Raw genomic sequence first — 12,655 nt, forward strand, 5'->3', positions numbered from 1 at the left:
GCTTTATATGAAATGCTTCATGAATTTGTATGTCATCCTTGCATGGGGGTCATGCTAACCTTCTCTGTATCATTCCAATTTTAGTATATGTGCTGCTGAAGAGAGCACTAAAACTAATTTTTTTTTCTTTTGAGACAGGGTCTGACTCTATCACCCAGGCTGAAGTGCAATAGCCTGACCTCAGCTCACTGCAACTTCTGCCTCCCAGGTTCAAACCATCCTCCCACCTCTGCCTCCCAAGTAGCTAGGACTACAGGCGTGCACCACCATGCTCAACTAATTTTTTGTATTTTTTGTAGAGACAGGGTCTCACTTTGTCACCCAAGCTGGTCTCGAAGTCCTGAGCTCAAGCCATCCACCCGCCTCAGCCACCCAAAGTGCTGAGATTATAGGCATGAGCTACCACACCCGGCCAAAACTTTTTTTTTTTTTTTGAGACACAGTCTCGCTCTGTTGCCCAGGCTAGAGTGCAGTGTTGCGATCTCAACTCATTGCAACCTCCGTCTCCCAGGTTCAAGTGATTCTCCTGCCTCAGCCTCCAGAGTAACTGAGATTACAGGCATGTACCACACCACACCTGGCTAATTTTTTATAGTTTTGGTAGAGATGTGGTTTTACCATATTAGCCAAGCTGGTCTCAAACTCCTGACCTCAAGTGATCTGCCTGCCTTGGCCTCCCAAAGTGCTGGGATTACAGGCATGAACCACCATGCCCAGGCGTTTTTTTTTTTTTTGAGATGGAGTCTCATTCTGTAGCCCAGACTAGAGTGCAGTGGCATGATCTTGGCTCACTGCAACCTCTGCCTCCTGGGTTGAAGCAATTCTCCTGTCTCAGCCTCCGGAGTAGCTGGGACTACAGGCGCCCACCACTATACCAGCTAATTTTTGTATTTTCAGTAGAGACGGGGTTTCACCATGGTGGCCAGGCTGGTTTCAAACTCCTGACCTCAAGTGATCCACCTGCCTCAGCCTCCCAAAGTACTGGGATAACAGGCATGAGCCACCGAGCCCGGCCCAAAGCTAATTTTTTTTTTTTTTTTTGAGACGGAGTCTCGCTCTGTGGCCCAGGCTGGAGGGCAGTGGTGCGATCTTGGCTCACTGCAAGCTCCGCCTCGCAGGTTCACGCCATTCTCCTGCTCCTGCCTCAGCCTCCCGAGTAGCTGGGACTACAGGCACCCGCCACCACGCCTGGCCCATTTTTGTATTTTTAGTGGAGATGGGGTTTCACCGTGTTAGCCAGGATGGGCTCCATCTCCTGACCTCGTGATCCGCCCGCCTTGGCCTCCCAAAGTGCTGGGATTACAAGCATGAGCCACTGCGTCCAGCAAAAGCTAATTTTTTAATGTACATTAAGCTGTAGTGTTTGAAATATTACGGTTTTCAAATTCTAGACATGTAGCTCTTTAAGACACTAAATGTTCCAGAATCTGCAATTGCTTTTCCCCCACTTTTAAAAATAATAATTTTGAAATAATAATTTATACAACATAAAGTATACTCTTTAAAAATGTATAATTGACTTATTTTTTGGTGCACTCACAAAGGTGTGCTCTGATCACTACTATCTAATTCTAGAACATTTTTATCATCCCAAGAAGACATTTTGGGCCCATTAGCAGTCATTTCCTGTTTCCCACCACTGCAATTATCACCTGTTGGCCCCTGGCAACAACTAATCACTCTGTTTCTGCCTATTCTGAACACCTCATACATTTTTTTTTTCTTTTTTTTTGAGACTGAGTTTCACTCTTGTTGCCCAGGCTGGAGTGCAATGACACGATATCGGCTTACTGCAACCTCTGCCTCCGGGGTTCAAGCGATTCTCCTGCCTCAGCCTCCCAAGTAGCTGGGACTACAGGCATGCACCACCACATCTGGCTAATTTTTGTATTTTTAGTAGAGACAGGGTTTCACCATGTTGGTCAGGCTGGTCTCAAACTCCTGACCTCAAGTGATCCACCCGCCTTGGCCTCCCAAAGTGCTGGGATTATAGGCGTGAGCAACCGTGCCCAGTCAGTGGATGGCCTTTTTTTTTTTTTTTTTTTTTTGAGATGGAGTTCCACTCTTGTTGTCCAGGCTGGAGTGCAGTGGCACGATCTTGGCTCACTACATCCTCCACCTCCTGGGCTCAAGCAATTCTTCTGCCTCAGCTTCTCGAGTAGTTGGCATTACAGGCATGTGCCACCACACCTGGCAAATTTTGTATTTTTAGTGGAGACGGGGTTTCTCCATGTTGGTCAGTCTGATCTCAAACTCCTGACCTCAGGTGCTCCGCCCACCTTGGCCTCCCAAAGTGCTGGGATTAAAGGCATGAGCCACTGTGCCTGGCTGTTTTTTTTTTTTTTTTTTTCTTTTGAGACGGTGTCTTGCTCTGTTGTTCAGGCTGGAGTGCAGTGACATGATCTCAGCCTACTGCAACCTCCGCCTCCTGGGTTCAAGTGATTCTCCTGCTTCAGCCTCCTGAGCAGCTGGGATTACAGGCACCCACCACCACGTCCAGCTAATTTTTTTGTACTTTTAGTAGAGATGGGGGCTTCACCATGTTGGCCAGGCTGGTCTCGAACTCCTGACCTCAGGTGATCCACCCGTCTTGGCCTCCGAAAGTGCTGGGATTACAGGCGTGAGCCACCGCGCTGGCCTTATGCCTTTGTTTCCTTATTTGACAGGCCAGGAGTTCAAGACCAGCCAGGCCAGGATGGTGAAACCCTGTCTCTACCAAAAATAAAAAAAAAATTAGCTGGGTGTGGTAGTGGGAGCTTGTAATCCCAGCTGCTCGGGAGGCTGAGGCAGGAGAATCGTTTGATCCCAGGAGGTGGAGGTTGCAGTAGCCAAGATGACGCCATTGCACTCCAGCCTGGGTGACAGAGTGAAACTCTGTCTCCAAAAAAAAAAAAAAAAAAAAGAAATACAAAACAATTGTCTGAATTATCTGGCCATAGTGGCACAAACCTGTGGTCCTAACTACTTGGGAAGTGATGTGGGAGGATCACTTGAGGCCAGGTGGTCCAGGCTGCAGTGAGCCATGATTGTGTCACTGCACCCCAGCCTGGGTGACATAGATTCTGTCTCTAAATAAATAAATAAATAAATAAAATAAAAATAAAAGATACTTTTTAAAAAAAAATATTTTGAGACGGAGTCTCGCTCTGTCGCCCAGGCTGCAGTGCTGTGGCGCGATCTCGGCTCACTGCAAGCTCTGCCTCCCAGGTTCACGCCATTCTCCTGCCTCAGCCTCCCGAGTAGCTGGGACTACAGGCACCGGCCACTATGCCCGGCTAATTTTTTGTATTTTTAGTAGAGACAGCCTTTCACCGTGTTAGCCAGGATGGTCTCGATCTCCTAACCTCGTGATCTGCCCACCTCAGCCTCCCAAAGTGCTGGGACTACAGGCGTGAGTCACTGCGCCCAGCCCATTTTATTTCTTAATAAACTAAAATCCAGATTTACGTAAGGTCACACTATATAATGTCAGAGCCAGGACTAGAATTGAAGTAGACTTTCCTTCTAGTTTTTTTCTTTTTCTTTTCTTTTCTTTTCTTTTTTTGAGATGGAGTCTTGCTCTGTCACCCAGGCTGGAGTACAATGCACTGAAACACCCAACTCCAGGGTTCAAGTGATTCTCCTGCCTCAGCCTCCCAAGTAGCTGGGATTACAGGCGTACGCCACAATGTCCAACTAATTTTTGTGTTTTTAGTAGAGACAGGGTTTCACTATGTTGGCCAGGCTGGTCTTGATCTCCTAACCTCAAGCGATCTGCCCGCCTCGGCCTCCCAAAGTGTTGTGATTACAGGCATGAGCCACCACGTCTGGCATAGTTTTTTTTCTTTTTTTAGCAATCTAATTTGTCTGCAGATTATGATCAGATTGTGGGAAAGGTGGCCAGCCTAAAGTTGAAGTAAAAACCAGTAGTACACTTGGCCAAGGAGACCAGGAATGGTTACAATGTAGTGGCCTTGCCCAAGATTTCTGCACTTAAACAAACAAACAAACAAAAAGTAATGGCCAATGGAGAGCAGATGAGGCAGCCAGGGAGGGAAGGCAGGCTCTTTCAGTACCTCCGAACTGGCATGAATGAGGAAATCAAGTCTGGAGAGCCTTTGGAATGTTTGCTTTGTTCATATTTCCTCCTGAGATGGAATTCTTTCCGCCAAAAAATGCACCCCAAGAGGAAGGTGGTAGTTCCTGAAGCTGACACTCCTCATGTCTGTCTCCTTGCTTTAAGTCTTTTGCTTTCTACCATCGTGGCAGCTCCTAACCCACTTGCATGTACCCTTCGTTAGAGTGACACACTAGTAGTGGGTGCTATCAGTTTGCCACTGGCCTGGTTCTGTGGTCCCGGCCGCACACCAGCCTTAAGCATAACTTTGGGTTGTGTCTCCACTCAGTTGCCTCGGCAGTTGTGCTCTGCTGTCATGGTTTTAGTAAGTGGGATTCACACAGGCAAACAGGCACGTAAGACTGGAAACTTCCTCCCCACTAACTCATATTCTTCCTCTTAGTGCTCTCATAAACGGATATCCTTCTCTCACCTCTCCCTTAAATACAAGCATTTATTGACCAGGTGCGGTGGCTCATGCCTGTAATCCCAGCACTTTGGGAGGCTGAGGCGGGTGGATCTCCTGGGGTCAGGAGTTCGAGACCAGCCTGGCCAACATGGCAAAACCCCGTCTCCACCAAAAATACAAAAAATTAGCTGGGTGTGCTGGCAGGTGCATGTAATCCCAGCTACTTGGGAGGCTGAGGCAGGATAATTGTTTGAACCCAGGAGGCAGAGGTTGCAGTGAGCCGAGATTGCACCACTGCACTCCAGCCTGGGCGACAGGAGCGAAAGTCCGCTCAAAAAATCAAAAACAAAAAACCAAAAAACTCCAGGCATTTATTGAGCACATACCGTAAACCAAACACTGTGCAAAGCATTTAACAATACATTAACTCACTTAATGAAAGTTTACCCCTCAAGAGATGCCTGGGCATACATAAAGGTGAACTTTTGCAAAAGTGAACTAAAGTTTTTCTGAGTGGATCGGAGGAAGGACCAATAGGAAATCCAACACTCCTAGGCAGCGTGACCAACTGTCAGAGATTGCCCAGTACGGAGGGGTTTCACAGGATGCAGGACTTTCAGTGTTAAAGCCAGGATGAGCTGGTCACCCTGACCATCATCCAACTCACCCAACAGAAGTTGCCCAGATATATAATTTTTTTTTTTTTTTGAGATGGAGTCTCGCTGTGTTGCCCAGGCTAGAGTGCAGTGGCGTGATCTCGGCTCACTGCAAGCTTTGCCTCCCAGGTTCACGCCATTCTCCTGCCTCAGCCTCCGAGTAGCTGGGACTACAGGCGCCCGCCACCATGCCTGGCTAATTTTTTTGTATTTTTTTTAGTAGAGACGGGGTTTCAGCAAGTTAGCCAGGATGGTCTCGATCTCCTGACCTCGTGATCCACCCACCTCAGCCTCCCTAAGGGCTAGGATTACAGGCGTGAGCCACCGCGCCCGACTGCCCAGATATAATAATTAATTCAAAATATATTATCCTTGCTGAGATTCAATACACTGCTTTGAGATATAGATTTTTTACTTAACGTTTATGTCACAATACAGGTAATTTCCACTTCATGAAGAAAGAAATTAGACTAATCCAAGAAAGGAGGTTTTTTGTTTTGTTTTGTTTTGTTGTTTTGGAGACAGAGTCTAGCTCTGTCACCCAGGCTGGACTGCAATGGCACGATCTCACTCACTGCAACCTCTGCACCCCCGCCCCCACCCTCACCCCCGCCCCAGTTTCAAGTGATTCTCCTGCCTCAGCCTCCCAAGTAGCTGGGATTACAGGCACGTGCCACCACACCTAGCTGTTTTTTGTATTTTTAGTAGAGATGGGGCTTCGTTATGTTGGCCAGATTGGTCTTGAACTCCTGACCTCGAGCAATCCGCCCACCTCAGCCTTCCAAAGTGCTGGGATTATAGGTGTGAGCCATAGTGCCCACCCTAGGTTTTTCTGTTTTTGTCTTTTTCTCAATTTATTAGAAAAGGAATATAGCATGGAATTAAAACCCTTAGGTAGCCAGGTGAGGTGACTCATGCCTCAAGTGAGTGGATCACTTGAGGCCAGGAGTTTGTCACCAGGCTGGCCAACATGCCAAAACTCTGTTTCTACTAAAAATACAAAAATTAGCCAGGTGTGATGGTGCACACCTGTAATCCCAGCTACTACTTCTGCAAAAGTGAACTAAAGTTTTTCTGAGTGGATCAGAGGAAGGACCAATAGGAAATCCAACACTCCCAGGCAGTGTGACCAACTGTCAGAGATTGCCCAGTACGGAGGGGTTTCACAGGAACAATACTCGCTCGAACCTGGGAGGGAGAGGCTGCAGTGAGCCAAGATCGTGCCGCTGCACTCCAGCCTGGGTGACAGAGTGAGACTGTCTCAAAAACAAAACAAAACAACTCTTAGGTTATAGATTGACTTGGATTTCAACGTCCCTCAACTTTTTTTTTTGAGACAGGGTCTTGCTATCACCCAGGCTGGAGTGCAGTGGCAGGAACAGGGCTCACTGCAGTCTCAACCTCCTTGGCACAAGGAATCCTCCCACATAGCTGGGACTACAGGTGTGTACCACCATGCCTGGGTAAATTTTTGAATTTTTTATAAAGACAGGATCTCACTATGTTGCCCAGGCTGGTCTCAAACTCCTGGACTCAAGCGATCCTCCCACATTGGTCTCCCAAAGTGCTGGGATTACAGGTGTGAGTCACCTTACCCAGCCTCAATCCCAGTTTTTCTACTTACTAGTTAGAAGACTTGGGCAAGTTATTTTTATCTAACTTCAGGCTCTTTGTAGATGAAGATAATAGTGGCTACCTCATTGGGTTGGTTTTAAGATTAAGCAGGGCAATGACGTATGTGAAGCTCGTAGCACAGTACCTGGCACATAATAAGGAAATGCAGTCACTATCATTAGGACATGGACAGGATGAGGGAAAAGGAAATCATCATACCTGCCTTTGGCCCACATTGAGTGCTTTTCTTGAGACAGAATCTCACTCTGTAGCCCAGGCTGGAGTGCAGTGGCATGATCTCGGCTCGCTGCAATGTTCACCTCCCGGGTTCAAGCGATTCTTGTGCCTCAGCCACCGAGTAACTGGGATTACACCCGTGGGTCTCTACACCTGGCTAATTTTAGTATTTTTAGTAGAGACGGGGATTCGCCATGTTGAACTTCCGGCCTGAAATGATCCGCCCACCTTGGCCTTTCGAAGGGCTGGGATTACATTGTGAACCACTGCGCCCAGCTTCTTTAACTAGACTTCACAATCATCTCCCCAGAGCTTCATTTCCTTTTTGTGTACCTATTTGTCGCTTTTTTTTTTTTAGTAGAGATGGGATTTCACCGTGTTAGCCAGGATGGTCTCGATCTCCTGACCTCGTGATCCATCCGCCTCGGCCTCCCAAAGTGTACCTGTTTGTCTCTTTTAAAAAAGATTGCAAACAGGGCTCGGTGGGAGGCCGAGGTGGGCCGATTATCTGAGGTCAGGAGTTCCAGACTAGCCTGGCCAACATGGTGAAAACCGTCTCTACTAAAAATACAAAAATTAGCCGGGCGTGGTGGCCAGTGCCTGTAATCCCACCACTTAGGAGGCTGAGGCTGAAGAACTGCTTGAGTCGAGGAGGCAGAGGCTGCAGTGAGCCAAGATCATGCCACTGCACTCCCGCTTGGGCGATAGAGCAAAACTCCGTCTCAAAAAAAAAAAAAAAAAAGGGCCAGGCGCGGTGACTCACACCTGTAATCCCAGCACTTTGGGAGGCCGAGGCGGATGGATCATGAGGTCAGGAGTTCGAGCCCATCCTGGCTAACACAGTGAAACACGGTCTCTACTGAAAAATACAAAAAATTAGCCGGGCATGGTGGTGGGCGCCTGCAGTCCCAGCTACTTGGGAGGCTGAGGCAGGAGGATGGCATGAACCTGGGAGGCGGAGCTTGCAGTGAGCCGAGATAGCGCCACTGCACTCCAGCCTGGGCGACAGAGTGAGACTCCATCTCAAAAATAAATAAATAAATAAAATAATAATAATAATAGGCCCAGCGCGGTGGCTCACATGAGTCTGTAATCCCAGCACTTTGGGAGGCCGAGATGGGTGGATCACCCAAGGTCAGGAGTTCAAAACCAGCCAGCCTGACCAACATGGTGAAACCCCGTCTCTACTAAAAACACAAAATCAGCTGGGCATGGTGGCTGGTCCCTGTAATCCCAGCTACTTGGGAGGCTGAGGCAGGAGAATCGTTTGAACCTGGGAGGCGGAGGTTGCAGTGAGCTGAGATCGCACCATTGCACTCCAGCCTGGGCAACAAGAGCAAAACTCAGTCTCAAAAAATAAAATAAAATAAAATAAAAATAATAGTAATAAAAAGTAAAAAAAAAAAAATAGAAAAAGATGACAAATCAAGGCTTGCTTAATGTAATAAAGACTTTCTAAAGAAAAATTAAACTGCATTATCCTTTCCTTCCCCTGAGGAAAATAATATTTATTGAACATTTACTATACAACAAGCACTTAGAAAGCATTTACACAACATATTTGCACACTTAATTCCCCCAACCCTACAATATGGGCACTATTATTTCGGGTAACCTGCCCAAGGTCACCAACAGGGTGACTAGGCCAGGAATGGAGGCCAGTCCAGTTCTGAGTTCGCTCTCGGACTTTCTGCTGTAGAAACCCGGTGGGGTAACAGCAGCTGTACCTGGGGAAGAAGGACAAAGCTCAAGAAACTTCCAGAAGGGACCCAGGCTGGGTTCTGAAAGGTAAACATGCCTTCACCAGGTAGGAAAAGGTAGGAAACAACATACAAAAAGCATGGAGGTTAGAACAGCAAATCTCTTCGTTTTTTTTTCCCCTTCAATGTGGGGGGTGGAAATTTAAGTGTAGATTTGCGGCGCCTCAGAGGCCTGTGGCTCGCCCAACATCCCCTCGCCTCTCTGCTTGGCCATCTATCCTCTCAGCTCCCCTTTGTTCCCTGCACCCCGCTTTCCCTACCCGCTAATCCGTCCCCGGGATAAAAGCAATGAAGGCGATGCCCACAGGAAACCGGCAGGGGGAGCTGGAGGACAGGGAAGAGCGACCCGGAGAGTCATATCCACGTGAGTTCGCCCTCTTTTCACACTCTAGCGCCCATTCTGTCCTTCCTGCTGGATTCTGGCTCAGGAGAAGAGCACCGCCAGGACCCCAGGAAGCTGTAGACAGGACCCTCTGCCACCTCACGCGGACGCCACTGGAGATAGGGGGTGGGGGGGGGGGGGGGGGGGGGGGGACCACCACCCGCCCCGCCGGCGCCGCCCCGGGTTCCCGGGGCGAGCCGGGGGGGGGGGGCCGGGGCCGGGGAGGGGTAGAAGTAGACCGGGGGGCTGGGCCGCTATTGACCAATAGAAAAGAGAAATCGAGAGCCACATGCTCATAAAATACCCAATCACAATCACATCCTTTGGCGGAGGATGGGGGGCGGTGGACTAGAGGTTGATCGGGTTGGGCTCGCAGCATCACGTGACACGGAAAGGTAAATACGGCCACGTGGCTTTTTCTCCTTAGCTTCGGCGAAACAGTAAGTCACACTAACTTCGCTGAACAATTATTTGGTGAACATATGTGATGCGCTAGATACTGCGAAGACAATGTGGTTGCTGGAATTTGTAATCTCTCCATCAAATTACTCTATCCAGCTTATTTCCTTATTTCTTCATTCAAATCATCCTAGCCATTCAATTAGTTTTGCGTATCCTACTTTCATACAAATGTTCATTTAAGATTATTAAGGGAATTTATTCTCTTTCCCGAGCCTTGATAATGAAAAAGAGGTGGGTTATTTTGTTGTTGGTTTTATGTTTGTTTTCTTTTCTTTCTTTTTTTTTTTTTTTTTTTTTTTTGAGACAGGGTCTCTTTCTGTCACCCAGGCCGGAGTGCAGTCTCACTGCAGCCTTAACCTTCTGGGCTCAGGGCTCAGGTGATACTCCCATCTCGGCTGTAGCTGGGACTATAGCCATGCAACACCTTGCTGATTTTTTGTAGAGATGGGATTTCACTGTGTTGTCCAGCCTGGACTCAAGCAAGCCTCGGCTTCTCAAAGTGCTGGGATTTACAGGCCTGAGCTACCACACCCGGCCCAAGAGATAGATTTTTACGTCAGAGGATATCTTTAGGGCCTTTAGTAGCCCTGTGACTGCTCTCTCTCTTGTTTGTTCTGTCATCTTAAAAAAAAAAAAAAAGTAAGCACCATTTTCCTAAAAACCAACTTTTCTTCCATCCAACAGGGACTTGCAATTTCTTTTCACTGAAGAAATATTTTTTATGGCCTTCACAGTTCGTTGAAGACTAAGGCCAGGTCTAACTTGATTTTGCATCCCTTGAAATTCTTCATAGCACAGTATGCAAAGAAGGGTTCTTCAGTTTATGCTTGTTGAATTTGAATTTGAGAATAGTTCCTTTCTTGCCTGCCAAAGAATTAAAAAGACCCTGAGCACTGTTGACCAACACTTCATTTAGCATTCAGCAATCATTTATTGTGTGTCTCCTATAGGCAGGTAGAGAAACAAAAGTGGCTAAGACACCTCACTCTGCCTTCAACAAGTTCACAATCTGATAGCACTTCTCTGAATTATCTGGATTTGGGTTGCAAGGTCAGCTGTGCCACCCAGGAATGACTTTTGGCAATCCCTTGCATCTTTAAGCCAGTTTTCTTATCCATCAGATGTGGATATAACAGTACCTACAACTATAGAACTTCAAGGATGACAAGGTTATTGTGCGAAAGACATGACACCATCTGGAGCATACAGCATAATATATGTAAGGATGCCAGTTTGAAGAGTAGGAAAAAAAGTCTCAGAGCAGACTGAATTGTAGACAGATACTAACACTAAATCATTGTCTTGTGGTCAGCACCAAATACATTGTATCCTCAGCATTTTGTATGGTTCCTGGCCCAGAGTAAGTGTTCAATAAATAATCATTGAATGGATGAATAAAATGAGGGGCTGGGCACGGTGGCTCACGTCTGTAATCCCAGCAGTTTGGGAGGCCAAGGTGGGCAGATCACGAGGTCAGGAGATCGAGACCATCCTGGCCAACATGATGAAACCCTGTCTCTATTAAAATACAAAAACATTAGCTGGGCGTGGTGGTGCGCACCTGTAGTCCCAGCTACTCAGGAGGCTGAGGCAGGGGAATCGCTTGAACCCGGGAGGCAGAGTTTACAGTGAGCCGAGTTTGTGCCACTGCACTCCAGCCTGGTGACAGAGTGAGAATCCATCTCAAAAAATAAAATAAATAAATAAATAAAACGAGGGAGTAATTATGCCAAAAGATAAGTCCACACACACTCCCTTCTTCAAATAGAAGAAGGTCTTTTACTGCCTACCACACACCCAGAAGTGGTGGCTGTTTTGTCAGTTTCCAGTGGTCTGAAACTGCTTAATTGTGCCTTTTGATAGTTCCTATGATCTTTTCTCAACTTTGCTTTTTTTTTTTTGAGACAGAGTCTCACTCTGTCACCCAGGCTGGAGTGCAGTGGCGTGATCTCAGCTCACTTCTACCTTTGCCTCCAGGGTTCAAGCAATTCTTCTGTCTCAGTCTCCCGTGTAGCTGGGATTACAGGTGCATGCCATCATGCCCAGCTAAATTTTGTATTTTTTAGTAGAGATGAGGTTTCGCCATGTTGGCCAGGCTGGTCTCGAACTCTTGACCTGAGGTGATCTGCCCTCCTCGGCTTCCCAAAGTACTGGGATTATAGGCGTGAGCCACTGTGCCTGGCCTCAACTTTGCTTTTCTGCTTCAGTTCCCTTCTCTGCCTCTCCCCACTTGCTCTGGTGAATTTCTTTTTCTTTTCTTTCTTTCTTTGGCCGAGTATTACTCTATCACCCACACTGGAGTGCAGTGGTGCGATCTCAGCTCACTACAACCTCAGCCTCGCCGATTCAAGCCATTCTCCTGCCTCAGCTTCCGAGTAGTTGGGATTACAGGTGTGCGCCACCACACTTAGCTAATTTTTGTATTTTTTAGTAGAGACAGGGTTTTTGCCATGTTGGCCAGGCTGGTCTCAAACTCCTGGCCTCAAGTGATCTGCCCGCCTAGGCTTCTCAAAGTGCTGAGATTACAGGCGTGAGCCGCTGCCCCTGGCCTAGCTCTGGTGAATTTCAATGTCAATATAGTCATAAATACTAACAGAGGAATTGAACTGAGTGACTTAGTGGTTAAGAGCTCGGGCAATGCCATCAGACAGACCTGGCCAAATCCTGATCTTGTCATTTGTGTGATCTTGGACAAATGACTTAATTTCTCTGAATTTGTAGTTCCTCATCCATGAAATGGGAGCAAACATATCAATATCACAGAACTGGGTTGAACATGTAATGAGATGAGATGTGGAAAACTCAGAACAAGGAAGTATGCAGTAAGTGCTCAAGAAATGCAAGCTGGGCCAGGCGGGGTGGCTCAAGCCTGTAATCCCAGCACTTTGGGAGGCCGAGACGGGCGGATCACGAGGTCAGGAGATCAAGACCATCCTGGCTAACCCGGTGAAACCCCGTCTCTACTAAAAAATACAAAAAACTAGCCGGGCGAGGTGGCGGGCGCCGGTAGTCCCAGCTACTCGGGAGGCTGAAGCAGGA

At 47.5% G+C, this 12,655-nt stretch overlaps 1 non-coding gene across 1 annotated transcript; it reads right to left on the reverse strand.

Annotated features, from left to right (window-relative positions):
• Position 1: 1 nt before the first annotated feature.
• LOC111538980 lies at positions 2-108 on the reverse strand. Its single transcript, XR_002730533.1, has one exon. It is a non-coding gene; the product is annotated as a U6 spliceosomal RNA (small nuclear RNA).
• Positions 109-12,655: the final 12,547 nt, after the last annotated feature.

This window comes from Piliocolobus tephrosceles, chromosome 10, assembly GCF_002776525.5.
Source record: "Piliocolobus tephrosceles isolate RC106 chromosome 10, ASM277652v3, whole genome shotgun sequence".
NCBI lineage: Eukaryota > Metazoa > Chordata > Mammalia > Primates > Cercopithecidae > Piliocolobus > Piliocolobus tephrosceles.